Here is a 21,850-nt window from a genome sequence, read left to right as displayed (position 1 = left end):
GAAGAGCTTCACTCTCTTCTTCCTCTGATGATGCTAGAATCAGAGCTCGTACATCAGGTCTGGAGACATATGCTTTTAGTCTGTTGGTGTGGAAGACTGTTGGAGCCTCCTTGGGATTGCCCAAGTCCACCAGATAGTTGACCTCTCCAAGTTTACCCACAACCTTGAAGGGTCCCATCCATTTGTCTTGCAAGGCCCTCTGCCTTGTTGGAATCGTAACGAGAACTAGCTGGTCTTGGGTAAACTCAACCATGTTAGCCTTTTGATCATGCCAGTGCTTGACCAATGCTTGTCCAGCTTTCAAGTTGTCACTTGCTTCTGCCATCATGTGCGACATTCTCCTTCAGAGACCTATCACATAGTCAGTCACTCTGACTGGCTTGGGGGAAGGAGCACTCTCCAACCCCTCCTTGATCAGGGCCAATGGACCTCTGACCGGATGACCATAAAGAAGTTCAAAGGGAGAATAACCTACTCCCTCCTGAGGGACTTCTCTATAAGCAAAGAGAAGGCACGGCAGTAGAAGGTCCCACTTTCTTTTAAGGGGGTCCTCTAAAGCACCTATGATGCTCTTCATGGTTCTGTTGAACCTTTCAACCAACCTATTTGTCTAAGGGCGGTATGCTGTTGAGAACTTGTAAGTAACTCTGCAGGTTTTCCACATGGCTTTCATGTAGTGGGACATAAAATTCGACCCCCTGTCAGAGATTACTTCCTTAGGAAACCCAACCCTGGTAAAAATATCAAGGAGGGCCTCAGCCAAAGCCAGAGCTGTAACAGTCCTCATAGGAATTGCCTCAGGGTACCTAGTAGCATGGCCTACTACAACAAGTATAAACCTGTTGCCTGAGGAGGTTGGAGGATCAAGGGGACCAACAATGTCAAACCCTACTCTCTCAAATGGGACTCCCACTACAAGGAGAGGCACTAAAGGTGCCACATTCTTGGAGCCAACCTTACCAGAAGTCTGGCAGGTGTGGCAGCTCCTGCAGTACTTATCTACTTCAGCCCCCATCTTTGGCCAATAAAAGTAGAGTGAGAGCCTTTCCTTAGTCTTCTTGAAACTCAAGTGACCAGCCAAAGGAATCTCATGGGCTAACTGCAAGAACTGTGGTCTGTTCTCTTGGGGTACTACAAGTCGTTTGTTGTCCCCAGGTGCAGACTCCATTGGTTCACTGTAGAAGAGGCCATCTTCCCAGTGTAACCTATATTTCCCAGGCTCTTTCCCTTCAGCCTGAGCATCTGCCTGGTGGTGAAGACCTTCCAGAGTTGGACATTCTCTCTGTCCCTTACTGAAGTCTGCCCTGTTGGGTCCACCTTCTGCCAGTAAAGACTGCAGCTCAGGATGGTCAACAGGATCCAGATCTCCAATGAGTTCCTGGCCTTCCACTAGCTCTTCCTCAGAGTCTAGTTCAACCACACAGGGTTGTACCTCCCTCTCAGCCTCAGCTGGAGGGGGAGTTACTGGTGTAACTTTGGACAACCTAGGGGGATGTCCTTGTTGGTTGCACTGGAGTACTGGCTGTGGGGTTCTTTTTAGAAGTTTTAGGTTTCCCTTTTTCTTCTAGTTTCTTAGATACAGCAGCTGACATCTCCAGTGGAGCAGGAGTGATCTCTTTCTTCATCATCTCCTTGGGAGCACCTCTCATGGTTCTCTCCCTTGCAGATCTGGTGAGCTCCTGTAACCTTTTACTAGGAGGTCTGGGGGTATGTGACACTACTCCAAGAGTTTCCAAGTCATTACCCAACAGAACCCTTCCTGGCACCTCACTTTGTATGATGGCAGGTATTTTAACAGTCATGTCATTACACTGGATGAGAACTGGTAGTTGGGGAAGCATCTGCACAGGCCCTCCAGCTAACTTGGTGAGGCGTTTGGGTGCCTTAGCAACATCCTCAGCCTGAAAAAACGATTTGTCCACCACAGTTATGCTGGCCCCAGTGTCTGTGATGGCAGGAGTCTCCTGACCATTCACCTGGACACTGTCCTTTTAATACTCTTTAGTATTATCTGGGATAGAATTATAGACATCTAAGTTCTGTTGTTCCCACAAACCTAGAGACACTAAAGAAACACTGGCTGAGACTCCAATGGGTTCATCAGCCAGTAATAGAAAGTTTCCACTTGCCATTTGTACTTCCTCCTCTGGAGCGAAGGCTAAGGAGACAAGCTGGACCCCTGAAGGTTTACCCTTACATCTGGGATCTCCTTTCACATGGTCAGTAGAGCTACAAACAAAGCATTTACCAAATGCTTTCTGGAATGGTGGCTTGTTCTGACCTCCTTGTGGTTTGGCACCAGGAGGTACACTAGCCTGATTTGGTTTCCCTTGTGGCTTACCCTTATGGCTTTGTTTGGGGCCCTCTTTGGAGTTGGAATTATTAGAATTCTCTTTGGAGTCCTTTTTTGGCTGTTTTCCCTCATCCTTTTTCCGAGTAGCCCCAGAATCCTTGTGAGTGGCACTGCTGGCAACCCACAAGTCAGCAGCCTTAGCTAACTTCCTGGAATCCAATTCCTTTGAATCAGCCAAGTGCTGTCTGAGCTCAGGAGAGCAGGCATCATAAATTGACTCCAACATTACAAGATTCTTCATTCCTTCATAAGTGTTAACCCTGTAACCCTTAATCCATCCCTCTAAGTTTTTTAAACTTTCACTCACCCAGGTAGCCCAAGGGGTACCATCATGCTTTTTGAGGGTCCTAAACCTGTTAAGGTACTGGGAAGCGGTTTTCTCAAATCTAGCTATTAAAGATAGTTTCACACATTCATAATCCTTCTTATCCACCTCCCCCAACTCCATTACCACATCAGTTGCTGAAAGGGGCCCCTATGGGTCCCTCGCGATATGGAAACAAGGCAATAACCATACACGAAAGGATGCGCCAGACACGAGGTTCAAATTCCCAATGCTAGGGTTTATTGCAAGCAAAAATAGTCCCAATTGGCCAACTGTGGTCTCACGCCCCGCGACGTGAGTTTCCTAGACCTCGAGGGACGCAAGAGAGCGAATTACGTACATCAGTTACATTTATACAAAATGCATATCATACAATCAGCTATGTCATGTTTAACACCCCTCTTTATTAAGTTTCTTTGAACTCAGGATGACGATGGACATTTCCGACGGGTATGACAATTATGACACTTTCGATGTCTATTCTAGTAACAATGTGCAATTAGAAAGTGCGGAGGCATCTTCTAGTTGTTGAACAGAACACAGTGGTTCTGTTCTTGGAAGCAAGCTGCACACGGGGGAAGAGTCACATTCCAAGCTTTGCTATCTATGAGGTACTTTTCTTGTCCTGGGAGCCGACACGCTCTAAAGGGTTTTGCGAGGGGGGGCTGTAAGAAGAGCATAATTCAAGCCTTTAGCTGCTTTATTCTAACATATTCTACCACAGTACGAGACTGGCTGGCAGCTGTGAAATGATTAAATGCCCTGCAGCTCTCCCTCAAGGCTACAGAGAGGGAGCGTGGGCATTCCTTTCTGGGCTACTCGTGAGGAGTTTCAACAAACTCCTCAGTCCCACGACCTTGCCCTTTCATATTCAGACAACAATTTTAACAGTTGAGCAGAGTAAGCAGAATTCGCAAGAATTGCAAGCTGCAAAACAGTTTTAGACAGAAAGCAATGAGCAATGGTTAACAAGCAAAATGGCGATTCTTGCTACGTTTAAAATGGCTGCTTGTTGGTCGAGCATAGCAGTGTGTATTTCTATAATTCGGTGCATAAGACGGTTGGCCTACGGCCATCAAGTTACGTCTGTCATTCAAATGAAGGGTATTCACTTTTCCAGATTGACAAACCCTCCTTTTGGCCGTATGCCAAACGTCTTATTCATTCACTGTATCCTCCTCCGATGAGGATAAGTCTGGGGTATCTATGTCTGAACCTCTCATGCTATCATCAGCATCATCTTCATCATTAATGTCTATAGCCATGAATTGTTTTACTGTTTTTGTTTCATCAGTGTCTCTGTTATTTCGGTCATGCGTTTGTTTTCCTCTCGACACCATGTGCATACATCCCATAGTACATCCCTCAGTTGTTTCAATGCAAACTATTGGTAGGCATTGTATGCAACAGCAACATGTTATGAATATACCAAGTACCACCATTAGTATCGAAATTAACTTCCAACCCCAGGACCGCAATAGTCCCCACAACCAGGATCCTACCCCCCCCAACCCCCTTCTTCAGTAGAGTGTGTGGAACTTAAGACATGTAATTTCCGGATTGCTTTAAATATCGTAGGGGAGTAATCATCTATATACACACAGCATGCAGTTTTTACGAGTTTGCAAACTCCCCCACGATCAACTAATATTATATCGAGAGCCATCCTGTTTTGTAGTGCCATTAGTCTTATTCCTTTCTCTTCTAACGTCATATTCAATAAAATATCCGTTGTTGAATCTATTGCATTTTTTAATATTCTAGACAGTTTTCTTATGTTATAGGAATTTTCTATTTGGGCCAAGAATGGTATAAATGATTTGGCTATATCTATTGCTATCATTCCATTCTCGCTACTCCTTTGAGTTCTACCTTTTATTCGTCTTGCTACTTCTGCTGTCTCCAAGAGGAACACTCCTGGAAACAGTAGACCTAGGTAGCATGTACCTCCCCAGTTCCTAGGTAACCATGGATATGCTTTTTCCCCACATATAAAGTAAACAGGGTCCCCTACGTACACAGGTTCTATTTCGTGCTTTAAAACCACTGTGTTCAGGCAGCTGCTAAACATTCCTACTTTATAGGAACCTTTTTTCCGTAAACATAGGGGAGCAGTTACGGGGCTGTGATCCACTGTATAGGCAGGGGGAACAGCATCTTTATTCCATTCATCCCTCATTCGAAATGTCATTACTGATGTTTCTTCTGCTGGCGGGGTCAGTCTATTCTGCCTATGTAATCTATCTACTCTTGTTGTCTTTCGTGTATTCTTCCTCATGGGATCTGGTGAAAAAACGCGAGCTTTGTGGAATATGGAACAACCCACAGGTCTCATGATCACTTCCTCAAATTCATTCATATTGGTCTCCTCTAGCCGACCCGTATTACTCTTGTTCCATTTCCCAAAGAACATTGCACTCAACGATGCTTCGCATGAATAAACCAATGGTAACGGTTGTACATACCAGCCTATCCCTTTCCCACCGTGCTGTGGTAAATGGGCACAAACCCAGCAATCTTTTTTCTTTAAAACTGCATGGGTCATGTTCATAATGAGCAACAATGTATTGTTGCCGTATCATTCTCTATGTCTTTCTTCCATTGGGGACAAAGTACCAGTGATTACATGAACCGGGCTTTCAGTAGCTGCTTTTGGCAAAAGTGTTTCTAATGGGTGCGTGGACTCCAGGAACCATAGTGTAATAGCTGTTATTGTTGGTACTACCATACTTAAGAAACACAGGACCAATGTCCAAATCAGTACCTTATTCCTTTTACCATGCTTTTTCCCTAAATGTACAGTCCCTAAAACTATCATCTTTTCAGCAGAGGTGCAGGAGGAGGCTGAAACCGGTCTTGATTTGTTCTTCATCGTCCTTCTTCTTGCTGGCAAAGTTTGTCGCATATGCCTCTCGTTCTTGATGACAGAAAAGTTCAACGAAAATGTCACAGTTCAATTCTGCCAGCCCTTTCACAGCCTAGATCACTTATCCACTCCGAGCAAGATTAGTTTGTTCTTTCTCCCACTGCTCAGACGATTTCTGAACAGTTCTTTATTGATAGAGTACTATGTGCATCCAGCTTGTCCCGCTCTGTCTCAGGACACATGTATTCTATCAGCCTTAGTACTTATGTGCGTCCAGCTTGTCCTGCTCTGGCTCCTGACATATGTACTTTTTATAAGCGCACCGAGGAGCCGGGAGTCTTGAATTGTCCGACTTGCACAACTCTCACACTTCTCTCCTCTACGCCGCTGGTTCCTACTCCGTCCGCGAGTGGAACCAAAAGCAAAAGAAAAGCACCAAAGATCTGTGGATCACTTTGCCTGTCGAGGCTGCAAATTATACGGTTTCACTCCTGGTATTGTATGATCCGTGAATAGTGCCGTTGCACTTCCAGTATCAGGCTCAGTGTCAGCCTGCGGTACAATGATGGGTAGCGATGAGCGCCGTGGCAATGATGTAGTTTCTTTCTCTGGCCTTGGTGCGTTTGCAGAAACTGGCGGGCGCCAAAGGGGTACACGCGTTGTTTCTGCTGGTGTTTGCAATGCAGAGTTTGTGTCGCTCGGCAGTGACGTTGTTTCTGCTGAGCAACGTTGGGGCACTTTTCGCCCTTTCCCCTTTCTGGCAGCCTCCTCAGGCTCTGTTTCGAGTTTCACTTCTCGCTTGGGCTTTGTTTCAACTTTCACTTCTCGCTCAGGCTGATGCTGTGTTGGTGGACTGGCAACAGTTTCTTTCGTTTCTGAGACCGTTTCCTTTCTCTGGTCGTCGGAAGTTGTCAGCAGTCCTGGGAATCTTTTGGCATGTGTCGCATGGATCCATGCCTTCCGACCGTCCACTCGAATGGCCATTTGCGTCGCCAAAAGTACTTGGTAGGGGCCGCGCCACCTGGGTGCTAATGCTGTCTTCCGCTCAAAGTTCTTAATCAGGACCCAGCTTCCAGGCTCCAGCGAGTGCCCCGGTCCGGTGTATCGCACTGGTAACGCCTCCTGCACCTGCTGATGAATCAAACGCAACTTCTGCATTAAAAAGGCCACAGTACGTGCTTAATACAGGATGCTCAACCTCACATAACCTTTTGGGCTGCAGTGCGCACCATACATTTGCCGGTCTCCCCATTATAATTTCGTAGGGGGAGAGCCCAGCTTTAGCCTGCACAGACGTGCGCATGCACAATAGCGCTAGGGGTAATGCATCCACCCAACTCAACTTGCTCCCAGCACAGATTTTAGCTATCTTTGACTTTAAGATACCGTTTTGTCTCTCAACAAGCCCGGAAGAACTGGGATGCCTGGAACTGTGGAATCGTTTCTCTATCTGTAGACCTGCACAGATCTGTAGTCCTACTGCGCCCACAAAGTGTGGGCCGTTATCTGACCACAGGACACGGGGCAGCCCGAACCGGGAGAAATACTCTTTCAACATTACTTTTGCCGTTGACATGGCAGTGCAGTCTTTTAAAGGTTATGTCTCCACCCACTTGCTAAATGCACAAATCACCACTAACACATATTTGTAGTTCTGGCACCTTTCCATTTCTATGAAATCAAAATGGATCACCTCAAATGGCATGGAGAGTGGGCCAAAACTACCTACTGGAGTCACGGATCCCTTCCCTACATTGTGTTGCAGGCACGTAATACAATTCTGCACTAGCCTTTCTGCATTCTTTTTTATGTGCTCATTTTTCCATACTGTGGATAAATGCTGTACCATATTCTTCGCGCAAATGTGGGTAGGGCTATCCGCCATTGTAACCATTGCGGTTACGTAACAATTTGGCAACATCCAGTTCTTGGTCTCTTTGTCCACCCAACATCCTTCCAAATCTAACTCAGCAGAGCCCTCAGCCCACCCGTGAATCTCTTTGGTCGTGGCCTCAGCCTGCATTTCTATGACTGTGGCAACTCCATTCTCTATCATACAAGGTACTTCCTCAGTCTGTACTGTCATCATTTTATTTCCCAAATCTGTGGCTGTTTAATGTTACTTTTTTATGCGCCTCGCATTTCACTATAGCTGAGCTCTTTGGAAACGTGAGTGCAGACAACAATCGCACAATCAAAGGCCCATGCTGAATCCTGGCCCCACGTGATGTCAAGAAACCCCTCTCAGCCCAGAGTCGGCCAAAGTTATGAACCACGCCAAAGGCGTACTGGCTGTCAGTATAAATATTCACGTTCAAATTCTCAGAGTTCACAGGCTCGGGTCAGTGCTATTATTTCTGCGGCTTGTGCTGAATTGTAGGGGATTCTTCTGCTGTCTACAACACTCTCTAGGGTAGTAATTGCATATGCAGCCGTTGATGTGCCATCAGGTAATTTAAAACAAGAGCCGTCACAAAACAACTCCCCATCTGGCTCTTTCTGTGGGATGTCGCTCAAGTCAATTCTTCCCTTTGTTTCCTCTTCAGTGACCATTAAACAATCATGGGGTGGTGATTCGTTGTCACCAATTTCTGCTATGGGCAGTGGCATTAATTCTGCAGGATTTAATGCGCTACACCTCATAATTTGGATGTGGGGTGCAAACAAGATGAGCTCATATCTTGTTAGTCTGGCAGAAGTGAGGTGTTGTGTCTGTGTTCTATTTAATAGAACGTCTATAGCATGTGGCACCATCAGAATTAAAATGTGCCCCAATACCATTCTTTCCGTTTGTTTCACTGACGCAGCAGCCGCTGCAACAGATCGCAAACATTGTGGTAGTGCGCGTGCTACAGGGTCCAGCGCGGAAGAATAATAGCTGCACGGCCTATTTCTTCCACCGTGTTACTGTGTCAAAACCGCCAATGCACATCCTTCACTCTCACTCACAAATAGTCTAAAGATCTTTTTATAGTTAGGAGTGCCTAAAACTGGCGCAGCACACAATGCAGCTTTCAATTGCTCAAACGCTTTCTGACATTCCTCATCCCACTGTAAAGGCATCACTGCATCCTTTTTAGTTAATTTTATCATCGGCTTCACAATCAACGCAAAATTACTAATCCACTGCCGACAATAAGAGGCCATGCCTATTACAGCTCTCACTCCTTTTTGAGTTTTTGGAATAGGCATAGTAGAAATACTTTCTATGCGTTCTGGTGTTAATCTTCTCCCTTCTTTCGAAAGTAGGTAACCCAAATAAGACACCTCCTTCTGATTATACTCAAATTTCTTCAAACTCGCCTTGTGACCATGGGTCGCTAGGTGTGTCAATAGTAATATAGTACTTTCTTTGCAGATCTCTTTTGTGTCAGCAGCTAGTAATAAGTCATCTATGTACTGCAAGAGTACGCAACCTTCGGGTAATTCTAACATGTCTAGCTGCTCTTTTAGCGCTCTGCTGTAAATACTCGGGCTTTCTGTGTATCCTTGTGGAATGCGTGTGAATGTGAATGATCAACCTCCTAGAGTGAACGCGAACAGATATCTACTGCTTTTATCCACTGGAATGCTAAAGAACGCGTTCTTCAAATCAGCTACACTAAAGTATTCTGCAGTGGCCGGTATCATTGTCAGTATTGTTGTGACATCTGGGACCAAAGGGAATTGTGGGTCTACCACTTTGTTCAATGCGCGCAGATCAATTATGAAACGATATGGTACATCATTGCCTGCTTTCTTGTAAACTGGAAGAATCGGGCTGTTGCACGTGCTACCTGCAATTTCTTCAACCACCCACAATCTCACCAGGTCAGTAACAATACTCTTGAATCCCTTCTCACCTTCAACAGACATGTTATACTGGGGAATCCGTGGTAATGTAACACCTTCTTTCAAAGCTATTTTTGCTGGCTCAATTTTCAAGCATCCTACATCGTTATCATGCATTGCCCACAGACAGGTTGGTACTCTACTTAGCTCTTCTGGTAACGCTTTTGACATAAATTCCGTCACTGGTGCATCGTGAGGCCAAATCGTGAGGGACACCCCATCTGCCGTACAATGTATAACTGCCCCCAATTTTCTCAACAAATTTAATCCTAGCAAGTTCTCCCCACAATTGTCTGTCAGAAGAAATGGACACTGTTCCGTAAATGGTCCTATTGTAATTGGGACAGCTTCGGACACGGGGTTAATTACTAGTGTACCTGCGAACCCTACAGAAACATTCTTTTGCCCAGACTGTGGGATCTCCGGAACCAAGTGGTGGTCTATCGAACACTTCTGTGCCCCTGTATCTACAAGGAACCGGTGCTCCTTATTCCCGACTCATTTCTACGTAGGGTCCTCTCCGATTCACGGGAATAGACACTGGTTCGACCCCTGCCGTGGGGTGTCCTATTGCGAAAATAACACATCGTCTGACGTGTAGTCACCGCTGCTGCTATAATACGTGTTTGGCTGTGTATCAAAACTATTCCCATTTCCCCCTCCGTGTCCTCCACTCTGATCATTTCTCTGTTGGCCCTGCCCACCCCGATTTTGGTTCGAAACACTTTGGTTCAATGCCTGGTTCTGTTGAGCTTGGTTTTGACCATAGGATTGGTTTTGATTACCTCCATTGGTATATCCCTGTTGCTGCTGCATGCTATTTCTGCTTGGGCCATTTGACCCCTGATGTCCTCTATGAGGCCTTCTCTGGCCAAACCCACCTCTATTCTGTAGGTGCGGGAATTGGCCTCGCCAGTGTCCTTCCTCTTTACAGTACGCACATTGATTTAATCCCAATGACACCCCGTGCATATTATTCAAATTTCCCCTGCCTTGTGCATTTCCTCTACCTCTATTGTATCCAATTACCTGCTGCAGTAACACTCTCGTTTTTAAATTTACTCGATCCTTCATCTCTCTTTCTTTCGCCACATTTACCCTGTTCTCGTAATATTGGGCTATGTGTAATATCTCACTCCCCGGTTTTGCTGCCCAGGCACTTTCCGACGCCATTAACATATCTTGAATTGGTAATATTAGTCCCCTCACATATTTATCAACAAATAGCCTTTTCCCCGACTCTGTGCTCACATCCTGCCCACTGAAGTCTGTGAATACTCCTTCAAATCTACTGAAATAATCCGTTACTGGCTCATCCTTGCCCTGTACACATGTAGTTAATTTGTCCCACTGAATTCTTTTTTCTGGAATTATTTCCCTCAATCTCCGCATTATCCGCTCTGGTAGATCTGCCATGCGGGTTCTCGGATTGTCCCCTACTTTTCTATTTTTGTCCTCCAATAGTAACTCCGCCCATGTGGCGCCAAAAGTCCCCAAGTTATCTACCATCCTTATCTGTTTCCATATATCTGCTTGCAAAATGACTGGGAAAATCAAATCTATATCGCTCATAGTAAGCACTGCTGATCTCAGGGTTGACTACTTCCTTGTAGAAACCTGCTGGATTCTTTCTTATATCGGGAATCGTTTTTTTTATAGTATTCACCTCTTGCCTGGAAAAGGGGACATGCACATACTGGGCGGTGAAATGGGCTGGTGTTACCTGCGCCCCTACTGTTCCCGTCACAGGGACCTCTACTTTTGCTATAAACGTGGGCGGAACCTCTGTCATTGGAAATGCCCCACTCACGATCCCTCCCCCTTCTCTTAGGTTCAATAGTATTCCTAAGTCCAGTGATAGGCCCGTTTCTCAGGTACTTCGCTTGAATGTTCTCTTGTATACCGCTAGTATCTCAGGTGGGCTGGCCTTATTATTTTTTATATCCTTCTCTATCAGATGTTCAGCCATCGATTGCAGTGCCTTTCTTTTCATTGGCATGGAATATTCGTCAAATATGTCATGTATGACCATTGTTGGGATACTAGGATTCGACACCCACTTTATCGCTTCTCGTATACATACTTTCAGCTTGTCGCCCCTCTGTACAGATGACATTGAATGTCTCCGCTGTATGTATGGTTCTACCGTCCCTCTCCCATCTCTTCTAATATCCCAACCCCTGTATCCAGGTGCAGCAAACATTTCAGCATACTCATTATCCAACTCATTTTTAAGATCAAAAAGTCCATTCACATGTTCCTTTACTTCTTCATCTTTTATTCTACAACATGCTAATTGGTTCAAATCTAACAATCGTTGTGGCGGTAATTTCTCAAGTAACTTTTTCCATTCTCCCACCAAAAATTTCCCCATGCATTCCAACACTACCTGTCTCTCGTTGCTTTTTCGGTACCCATATAATGAGGCCAATGCTGCCGTCCCATCATTTCCTTCTATGTACATTTCTGCCTCTTGCTGTAATTAAATCTTTCCTTCTTTGCTGATCGCCCTGCGAGTTACCCGTCCAAGTCCTGTTCCTTCAGCCCCGCCTCTCGCCTCCCCGGTCTCAATTTCGACTTCGGGAGGGGCAGATGGTGCTGAATCTGTTTCTGGAGCGGGAGGTGCGGATGGGACAAGTGACACAGGTGGCATCTGTGAAGGACATTCCTGGGTGCTGGTAAATTGTGCGTCTGCGGTCTGCGCTTGTGGGAGGGCTCGAGCTGTGGTTGGGGCGTGGGTTAATGCTTGCATGAGGGGAAGTGCTTGGGCTTTGGGAGGGGATATGAGAGCTACTGGTTGGGTCTGCGCAGTTACTAAAGGCGTGTTTGGTTCGATTCTGGTTTTGGGCCTCGACCCGTATTAGTTAGCAAATGTTCCATTAATTCGTCTGCCATGTGTAGTTCCTGCTGCAGGTATATTCCTTCTATGTTCATTTGCTCACGTCTCCCTTCCCGTCTTAGACTCGCCGTCCACTCCTCCTCCTCCTTTTCTTCTGCTACCTCAAGCTTCGATTTGTGCCTACGCGCATGCTTCTATCTACTCCTAAATCGGAGCATTGCTTCCCTCCTCCAATCTTTGATAGTCTCAAAAGCTGCGGGTCGCGCTTTTTCCCTTATCAACACCCTTTCTAGGTTATCTATCCTCGCAATCTCAAAGCTACCATTAATCGGCCACTGATGGTCCTGTTGCTTTCTAGTTTGCCTATGCCAAATTTCACAAAATATTATCGCACCCACACATATTTTGCATACATGTCATAAACCGGCGTTCCCCCAGGCGGTGCACTTTGGCCATATTCCAAGGACGGTCTACCACAGCGGAAAAGCCCCGCTAAAGTGGACAGTACTCCAGGCATGTTTTTTAACCTTCCCCTTTGGTTAATTAACCTTTACCTGGACGTTTGAATTTGCAAAACCAACACTCTACCAAAATCAGGTTTTCGTTTGAATCGGGGAATGACTCACCTGATAAAACAAGTCGCCTGTCCTGACGCAACCTCTCCCAACGTCGTGTCTGCGCTTCTCTGGCTTCTGCCTCGTTTCGGGACCCTCGCCTCCTTTGCCCTCTGGCCCGGTATGTCGATCAGGGATCAGATGTGTGCAGATCTGCGAAGGAATCTCTCCTCACTTCAAAAGGGTGCCCCGTACACCTCTTGATCCCGGCTCGATCGTCCCGTCCTCGCCGTTCTTCCGGCTTTACTCCGTTACAACATATACGATGGGGCAAGTGGGGGAGGGTCCCTATTCGGGCGCCATCTTGAAAGGGACCCTTAGGGGTCCCTCGCGATATGGAAACAAGGCAATAACCATACACGAAAGGATGCGCCAGACACGAGGTTCAAATTCCCAATGCTAGGGTTTATTGCAAGCAAAAATAGTCCCAATTGGCCAACTGTGGTCTCACGCCCCGCGACGTGAGTTTCCTAGACCTCGAGGGACACAAGAGAGCGAATTACGTACATCAGTTACATATATACAAAATGCATATCATACAATCAGCTATGTCATGTTTAACACCCCCCTTTATTAAGTTTCTTTGAACTCGGGATGACGAAGGACATTTACGACGGGTATAACAATTATGACACTTTCGATGTCTAGTCTAGTAACAATGTGCAATTAGAAAGTGCGGAGGCATCTTCTAGTTGTTGAACAGAACACAGTGGTTCTGTTCTTGGAAGCAAGCTGCACACGGGGGAAGAGTCACATTCCAAGATTTGTTATCTATGAGGTACTATTCGTGTCCTGGGAGCCGACACGCTATAAAGGGTTTTGCGAAGGGGGGCCATAAGAAGAGCATAATTCAAGCCGTTAGCTGTTTTATTCTAACATATTCTACCACAGTACGAGACTGGCTGGCAGCTGTGAAATGATTAAATGCCCTGCAGCTCTCCCTCAAGGCTACAGAAAGGGAGCGTGGGCATTCCTTTCTGGGCTACTCATGAGGAGTTTCAACGAACTCCTCAGTCCTGCGACCTTGCCCTTTCATATACAGACAATGTTAACAGTTGAGCAGAGTAAGCAGAATTCGCAAGAATTGCAAGCTGCAAAGCAGTTTTAGACAGAAAGCAATGAGCAATGGTTAACAAGCAAAATGGCGATTCTTGCTACGTTTAAAATGGCTGCTTGTTGGTCGAGCATAGCAGTGTGTATTTCTATAATTCGGTGCATAAAACGGTTGGCCTACGGCCATCAAGTTACGTCCGTCATTCAAATGAAGGGTATTCACTTTTCCAGATTGACATTGCAACAGGGGGAAGCCTAGAGAACAACCAGGGAAGTAACTCATTCCCTGTGATGTCCTGGAGCCCATGATTATACTCAAACACATCCAATTTAGGTTCATACATACCCACTAATTCCTTAGGCATCCGGGGACTTTTGGGACTGGAACTCCTAGAGGAACCAGAGGAGAGAGAAGCATTTTCCACAGACAACTTTTTCATTTCTAGTTCATGATTAAGCTCTATTTCTCAGAGTCTCAACTCAGCTTGCTTCTGCTCAGCCTGGGCATTCATTCTTCTGAACTCTAGCTCTTGGTTTCGTTCAGATTGAGCAATAAAACGTTTGTACTCTAATTCAAGCTTTATTTTTGCAAGTTCAAAATAAGCAGGGTTACATGTAGGACCTTGTATAGGCCCAGTAGGTACAGCAGGTAAGGCAGACAGAGGCTCAGAGTGGCTAACTTCATTAGGTTCACTTTCCTCTTCTGACTCATTATCAAGGCTTTGATTCAGATCAATACCATTATTGTTTTCTACATTTGCTGGGGGTAGATTCCTCTGTACCACCCAGACTTTGGCTTTCTAACAATCTTTCTACAAGTTCCATTTTCTTGCCCTTCTCAGAGAGATTCTTATGTCTACACAATACTTTTAAACAATCATCAGTTTTGGCAGACAATGATTCTAGGGTATAACTCTCCATAGCAGACATAGTTAGAAAATCAGCTTTTTAGTGCTAAGCTTTGTGGTTAGTTGTCCTAAAGTATTCAAAAAGCATACTAAAGTGTATACTCAATACAAATCCCACCGCTGTACACCAGTGTTAGGCAGAAACCTGTGCAGTTCCCTCTGGGACCACTGCAAAAGATTTTAGACTACAGGTGGTTGGCAGTAAACCCAATTGGTAGCAGTCTGTACCACCCAGATTTACCTGGTAGCTGTGGCTGAGCAGTCAGACTTCTCTCAAGAAGAGTTAGGCAGATACAGAGTATTCACAATAGGTCAAAAGAACAGTAGAACAAGCAAACACTGACCAGAGCTTGGTGTAAAAGAGAGATAATTATTTATTTAAAAAAAACACATCTAGTTAAACACACTGGCACTAATGTTAAGCAGTTCAGAAACACGGTCACTAAAAGATATACACTCCCTTCAACGATTATTAGACAAGTCTTAAGTAAGGCAACATTTATTTTCAGACCGCAGTGAGCGCTTAACGAAGATGGCACTCTAATCAATCGGTTAAAAAGGGAGAGAAAGGCAGAGCAAAGATAGAAACAGATCCCAACCCTTTCGGAAGAACACAGTAGGAGAAGAAGGCAGGTTAAAACCGTAAAGTCAAAGTTAACAAGGCCGGACCCACTTTAAGAGGCTCCGGTTGAAATGTGTCCAAGGTCACACGGTTAAAAGTGCCCAAAAGTCTCGCAATAGTTTCAGAAGGAGTTGGATCAACAGAAAGGGACCAGTTAGATGGTCAAGGTGGCCAGCCCAGTCCAGAAGGTTAAGGGATTATTGTTACCTTGTAGCGATCTTTAGAAAGGGAGTCCTGGCGGACACGGTACCTTAAAATGGTGAGAACGCTCCAGCGGGGGCAGTTGTTCCTGGCAGCGGGTGCAAGTCGGTGCTTCGTCCGGAGGAAGAGAGGATCTCGTCGGGGAGGAAAGTAGGGGTCCGTTGCACTGCCAGGGAAGAAACCAGCCGCAGAGTTATCAATTAAAAGGAGCGGTCCTTTTATTCGTGGTCCAGTGGTAAGTGGCTATCCGGTTGCCAGGGTGCTTGGCACGGCAATTCGAACACAAGACATCCTGGGATGCGAGCAAAGAAGGTAAACTGGTTGTGCCCACCAGTCAGGGGAAGAAGACTCTCCAGCAGGGAGATCTCCTCTGTCGTTGGGAAGTGGTGAGTCGGATCAGCAGGGCTCCACCGGTGGTGTCGTCGTAGCAGGTCGGCTCAGCTTCTCCCTCGTCGGATTTTGAGGTCCTGTGGCGACTTCTGAAGTTCCAGTCCCAAAAGCCCTGCTTTTATGCAGCACACCCCCATTCACTCAGCCTAGCTGTCAATCAAACATGCTAAGTGGTGAGCCGGCCGGCTCACCACTTGGGCCAATCACACACGAGTACGACTTGGGTTGCCAAGGCAACTCAGTCCAGGGTGCCTAAACCCCCTCCCACACCCCCTGTGGTACCCAGACAGAGTGGCACCACTTTTGGAGGTGTCATGATGCCCGCTCCCGGGGAGCCGGTTCAAGCCCTGCGTCCCCGTAAGCGGACATCTAGTCCCCACGGAAGGACCCAGCAACCCCATATAGGGGCCCTTTGGACAGTGTCCTGGCGCCTATGGCGCCAGGCTCATAAAAGACATCAGTCCTTGCGCCATAGGCGCCAGGCTCATTATGGGAGTGCTTGGGTGCACTTACCTGATGCAGACTATGCTGCAGGATCCTGGCCTCCTTGAGGCCTGAAAGGAACTACTTTACCTGTGGGACTAATTTACCATCCGGGCCTGGTCGGGGAAGGATGCATACCTGATTGGAGGAAGGATACATACCTGGAACCTCTTCCAAGGCTATTTAAACCCCACCCGAACAGCCACACGTGCTTCGCGTTGTTCTGCATCTAGCAGCTGGACGCTCACCGTGTCTGCTCCTGCATCCTGACTTCTGCCACGCCTGCCAGCATCCTGGATCACCTGCAAAGGAAGAGAAGAAGAGAACAGAAGAAGGAAAAGTCCTTACCTGCTAAATCCGCATCCCGGAGACATCTCGCCGACAATCCTGAAAAGGAAGACTTTTATTTAAAAGCATATCGCGTCGATCGCTGCAGCGCCGCATTCCACTCACCTTTACAGGGCGCCTCCATGTTCAGCAGCGATCATCCGGATTCGCAGTCACGCCCCAGCGCCTAGGGAGAAAAAGACCAGAACAAAAGGTGAGAGAGAGAAGGGAATAAGGAAAGCTAAACCTCCATGTTAAGACTTACCTGTTGATTCATTCCGTCTTCATTTCGGATCTGCGCCGCATCCTGGCATTTCCGGACCCTGGCCCCTAAGGGGAAAACGAGACATCAGCGTTAATGAGCGAATGAAAAGACATTACCAAAAAACGCTCATTACAGACTTACCTGATTTCTACAAGGATTTCACCTCTCATCTCGGGTCGGTGCCTGTTCCCCGGCATTCCGTACCCCGGCCCCTATGGGGAAAAAGACACTATCATTAGTACAATAATGCATGGACACAAGGGGAACCTTTTATCAAAAAACTTACCTGGAAGCCAAGCAAGTTTGGTTCTCACCAATCCGAAAATCCAGTGAAGTAACTGGATACCAACGCGCCCCTGCATCAGAAGCAGGATGGAGAGCTCGTCCTTCCAGACCATAAGGTGAGACGCTACGAGGAATCACAGAAGGGTTTCGAGGAGGGCGAGAGGGGAAAGTGGGAGGCCGATTGCATTACGCTGCAGACAGTTAATCCCCTATGTTCGCCTACAGAAGGATACTTCTGCGAGCCAGACAAGCCAGATTTGGGGGCCCGGTCCAGTCCGTCTTCCGAACCATGCGCATCACCTTAGAAGAGGTCACAGCAGCGTGAACCAGGCCAGCGCCTCCGTGGGAGTCAGGTGAGCGTTACAGAACGCGAAGCCTTCCTACAAATTCCCACCCAGGCGCTATGGAAAGTTCTGAGACTGATCAGTTGGCCCAATTACTGGGGGAATTAAGGGCCGAAGTACATGCCGCTCGTCAAGAGACTAATGGCCTCAGGAGGGAATTAATATCAAAGGAAAGAACTGATGACTTGGCCAGACAGCTTTTGCAAGGTCAAGCTGGGCAAACTCCTCTACCCGGTTCCGGAGGGAACCCCGCTCCTGTGGTTTCCAGTAACCCTGTGCAGATTGATCTACCTGGAAACATGCCGCTGGCCCCACCCGAACGCTTTGCTGGGGATTCGCTGTATTCATGAATCAGTGTCGTTTGCACTTCCTATGCAGACCTGGGGCCTTCCCTAATGATCAGACCAAGGTAGCCTTTGTATTGTCATATCTCAGCGGCTGCGCTGCCGATTGGTCAGTTCCACTGGTTACTCAAGATGACCCGATTCTCTGTGATTTTCAAAGGTTTCAAGCAAGCATGGAAAGGTTATTTGCTCGACACTCTCAGGGGCAGGCTCTGGATGACGAACTTCTATCCCTGCGACAGGGCAATCAGGACCTCCTATCCTATATTGCAACCTTTAATAGACTAATTGTGGAAATGGGATGGCCAGAGGATAAAAGAGTCACGTTGTTTTATCGAGGCCTACGCGGAGAACTTAAAGATGTCTTGGCCCAAGTTGTAAATCCGCCCCAAGAATGCACAGAGTATATAGACTTAGTGGTCCAATTGGATCACAGACTTTAAAACAGAAAAGCTGATCGGTCCAGGTTTGAGACCCGGGTGTTGGTCAAGACCCATGCTAATCCCAAGGGAGTTGATGTCTCTGAGCCTATGCAAATTGGAGGGGTTAAAGGACCCTTAACTCAAAAGGAACATGAAAGGAGGCGGCAGTTAAAATTATGTCTTTATTGTGGGAATTCTGGACACTTTCTACGAGATTGCCTGGCAAAACCGCCCCGAAAGGTGGTAGGAGCCGCTGATAAAAACCAGGAAGACTGTTTCGGGAAACGACTCCGCCCGACAAGTGTAGGGGTCCGCTTGCCGAGCTTGAAAATTAACTCTCAGACCTCGCATTTCATTGTGCCAATGGTTCTCGTAGATCCAGAACAGCCTAAGCGGTTGCATGAAATAAAGGCATACATCGATAGTGGGGCTATTGGAAACTATGTGGATCGTGAATTGGTCTCTAGGATTAACTTCCCTCTCCGTCCTAAAACCAGCAAAGATGTCATCACCACAGTCGATGGAACTGAGATTGCCTCTGGAACGGTAACACATTCCACTACTGAGGTGACTCTTATTGTTCCCGACGGCCATCGGGAGGGTGTTGTGTTTGATGTAATCAAGGCTCCACAGTTTCAGGTTATTCTTGGAATCCCTTGGTTAGAGACACATAATCCTCAAATTGATTGGCGAGCTAAGAGAATAACCTTCCCGGATTGTACACAAACCTGCTACCCAGAAAACCTGAAGATTAATCTAGCATCTGTAACCTCTGCCTCCATGCAACTACCTCCGGAATACCAAGACTTTCAGGACGTCTTCCAAAAGGAACAGGCCAACACGTTACCTCCTCACAGATCGTATGATTGCCAAATCGATCTGGTGCCCGGTGCACAACCCCCTTGTAGCAGGATTTATGCCCTTACCGAACCTGAGAACCTGCATTTGAGACAATATTTGGATCAATACCTAGCTAATGGTTTTATTTGCCCGTCAAAGTCCCCGGCATCCTCGGCTTTGTTCTTCGTGCCCAAAAAAGAAGGCGACCTTAGAACCTGTATCGATTACTGCGCACTGAACCAGATAACGGTTAAAAACCGTTATCCTCTGCCTCTGATCCCTGAACTCCTTGACCAGGTGAAGGACGCTTGCATATACACCAAGTTAGATCTCTGGGGGGCTTATCATCTGGTACGAGTTAAAGAAGGCGACGAATGGAAAACTGCCTTCCGTATTAAATACGGATTATTCGAGTACCAGGTGATGCCTTTCGGATTGTGTAACGCGCCGGCTGCCTTCCAATACTTCATGAATGATGTCCTTCGGGAACTCATCGATGTTTGTGTTGTCGTATATATCAATGACATTCTGGTGTACTCCTCTTCGGAATCTGATCACAGAAAACACGTCATGGCAGTACTTGAAAAACTGTGCCAACACAAACTATTTGCTAAATTGGAGAAATGTGTTTTCCATACCACAGAAGTCGAGTTTCTAGGTTTCATCCTGACACCCAAAGGAGTCCGAATGGACTCAAGAAAAGTGGATGCCATCCTCAAATGGCCATCACCTAGCTCTGTAAAAGGGGTACAAAGCATGCTCGGCTTTGCCAATTTCTATCGCAGGTTTATCCCGGAATTTTCACGCGTGGTACAACCCATTACTGCACTCTTGAGGAAAAATAAACGTTTTGAATGGTCTGAAGAAGCCGAGCAGGCCTTTCAGGATTTAAAAACTAAGTTTACCTCTGCATCTATATTGAAACACCCGCGTCCAGATCTCCCTTATGTCGTCGAGACTGACGCATCCAGCCTAGCCATGGGAGCTGTCCTGTCCCAAAGAGATCCCGAAACCAACCAACTGCATCCCGTAGCATTTTGGTCCAGAAAATTCTCGGCACCCGAGGTTAATTATGCAATCACGGACAAAGAACTGTTAGCCATTAAGTCCGCTTTTAAAGCCTGGCGGCATTATCTGCTTGGCGCTCGACATACCATCACAGTGATCACTGATCACCGGAATTTACAGTATTTGAAAACCGCCAAGGCCCAGTCATCACGGCAGCTCCGATGGGCTTTGTTTTTCGCTGAATTTGATTTTGTGATTACCCATCGACCTGGCTGCAAGAATGGTAAAGCAGACGCCTTATCCCGAATTGGAATGGGAGAATCTGATACAAACTCAGAACCAGTACCAATAATTCCCGAACAGAGGATTCTAGGCATGACTTCGTTACAGACGCTTGAAGACATTCAAGCCAGAGTGAAACAACTCCTGGACCCTACAACCTTACAGGATTGGATACAAAAGGGATCAGACTTTACCATAGATAATGGTTTACCTTATTTCCAAGGACGCTTATTCCTGCCACATAAGGAATTACACGAACTAGTTATTTCCGGTTATCATGATACATTAATAGAGGGACACCCTGGTATTGCCAAGACAGAGGAAAAGGTGAAACGACAATTTTGGTGGCCCTCTTGGCGAAAAGATGTTAAATCTTTTGTGATGTCCTGTGGTGTTTGCGCCCAAAATAAAAGTCAAAAGAAAAGACCAGCCGGTCTCCTTCAACCTCTAGACATACCGCCAGCACCCTGGCACACCCTATCAATGGATTTTATTATGGACCTGCCTCCTTGTTCGGGGTACAATACTATTCTGGTAATTGTGGATTTGTTTTCCAAAATGGCCCACTTTATTCCTTTGAAAGGTTTACCTTCAGCTTCTGTCCTAGCCAAAGAATTCCTCGAAAATATTGTTCGGCTTCATGGATTCCCATCTATACTAATCTCTGACCGGGGAAGCCAATTCATTTCCCACTTCTGGCGCAAATGTTGTCAAATGGCGCAGATCGACGTAAGATTATCGACCAGTCACCACCCTCAGACCGATGGTCAGACCGAGATGACAAATCAGACCCTTGAGCAGTACTTACGGTGTGTGTTACAGCAATCTGAAAGCAACTGGAAAGACATTCTTTGGATAGCCGAATACGCATATAATAATTCGGTACACTCTGGAACTGGCCACAGTCCTTTTTATACTCTGTTTGGGCATCACCCTCGAACCTCAAACCTTGACTCACCTCAGAACCTCGGAATGCCTGCAGTAGAACATCTGCATTCTACAATTACCCAAGCCTTCAAAGAGGCAACTACGCATTTACAACAAGCCAAGAGAAAATACAAGGAGAATGCTGATTTACATCGGAGTGAAGCACCTCTGTATCAGATTGGGGATCAAGTGTGGTTAGCTACCAGACATTTACGACTCAAAGGGCCTCGAACCTTTAACCCAAAATATCTAGGACCTTATTCTATTACGGCAATAATTAACCCAGTGGCTGTTAAACTTGATTTACCAGCTAGTATGCGA

This window comes from Ambystoma mexicanum, chromosome 1p (genome assembly GCF_040938575.1).
Source record: "Ambystoma mexicanum isolate Mex_15411 chromosome 1p, UKY_AmexF1_1, whole genome shotgun sequence".
Classification (NCBI taxonomy): domain Eukaryota; kingdom Metazoa; phylum Chordata; class Amphibia; order Caudata; family Ambystomatidae; genus Ambystoma; species Ambystoma mexicanum.
The sequence above is the reverse complement of the archived record's forward strand: the minus strand, read 5'-3'. Positions refer to the sequence as shown.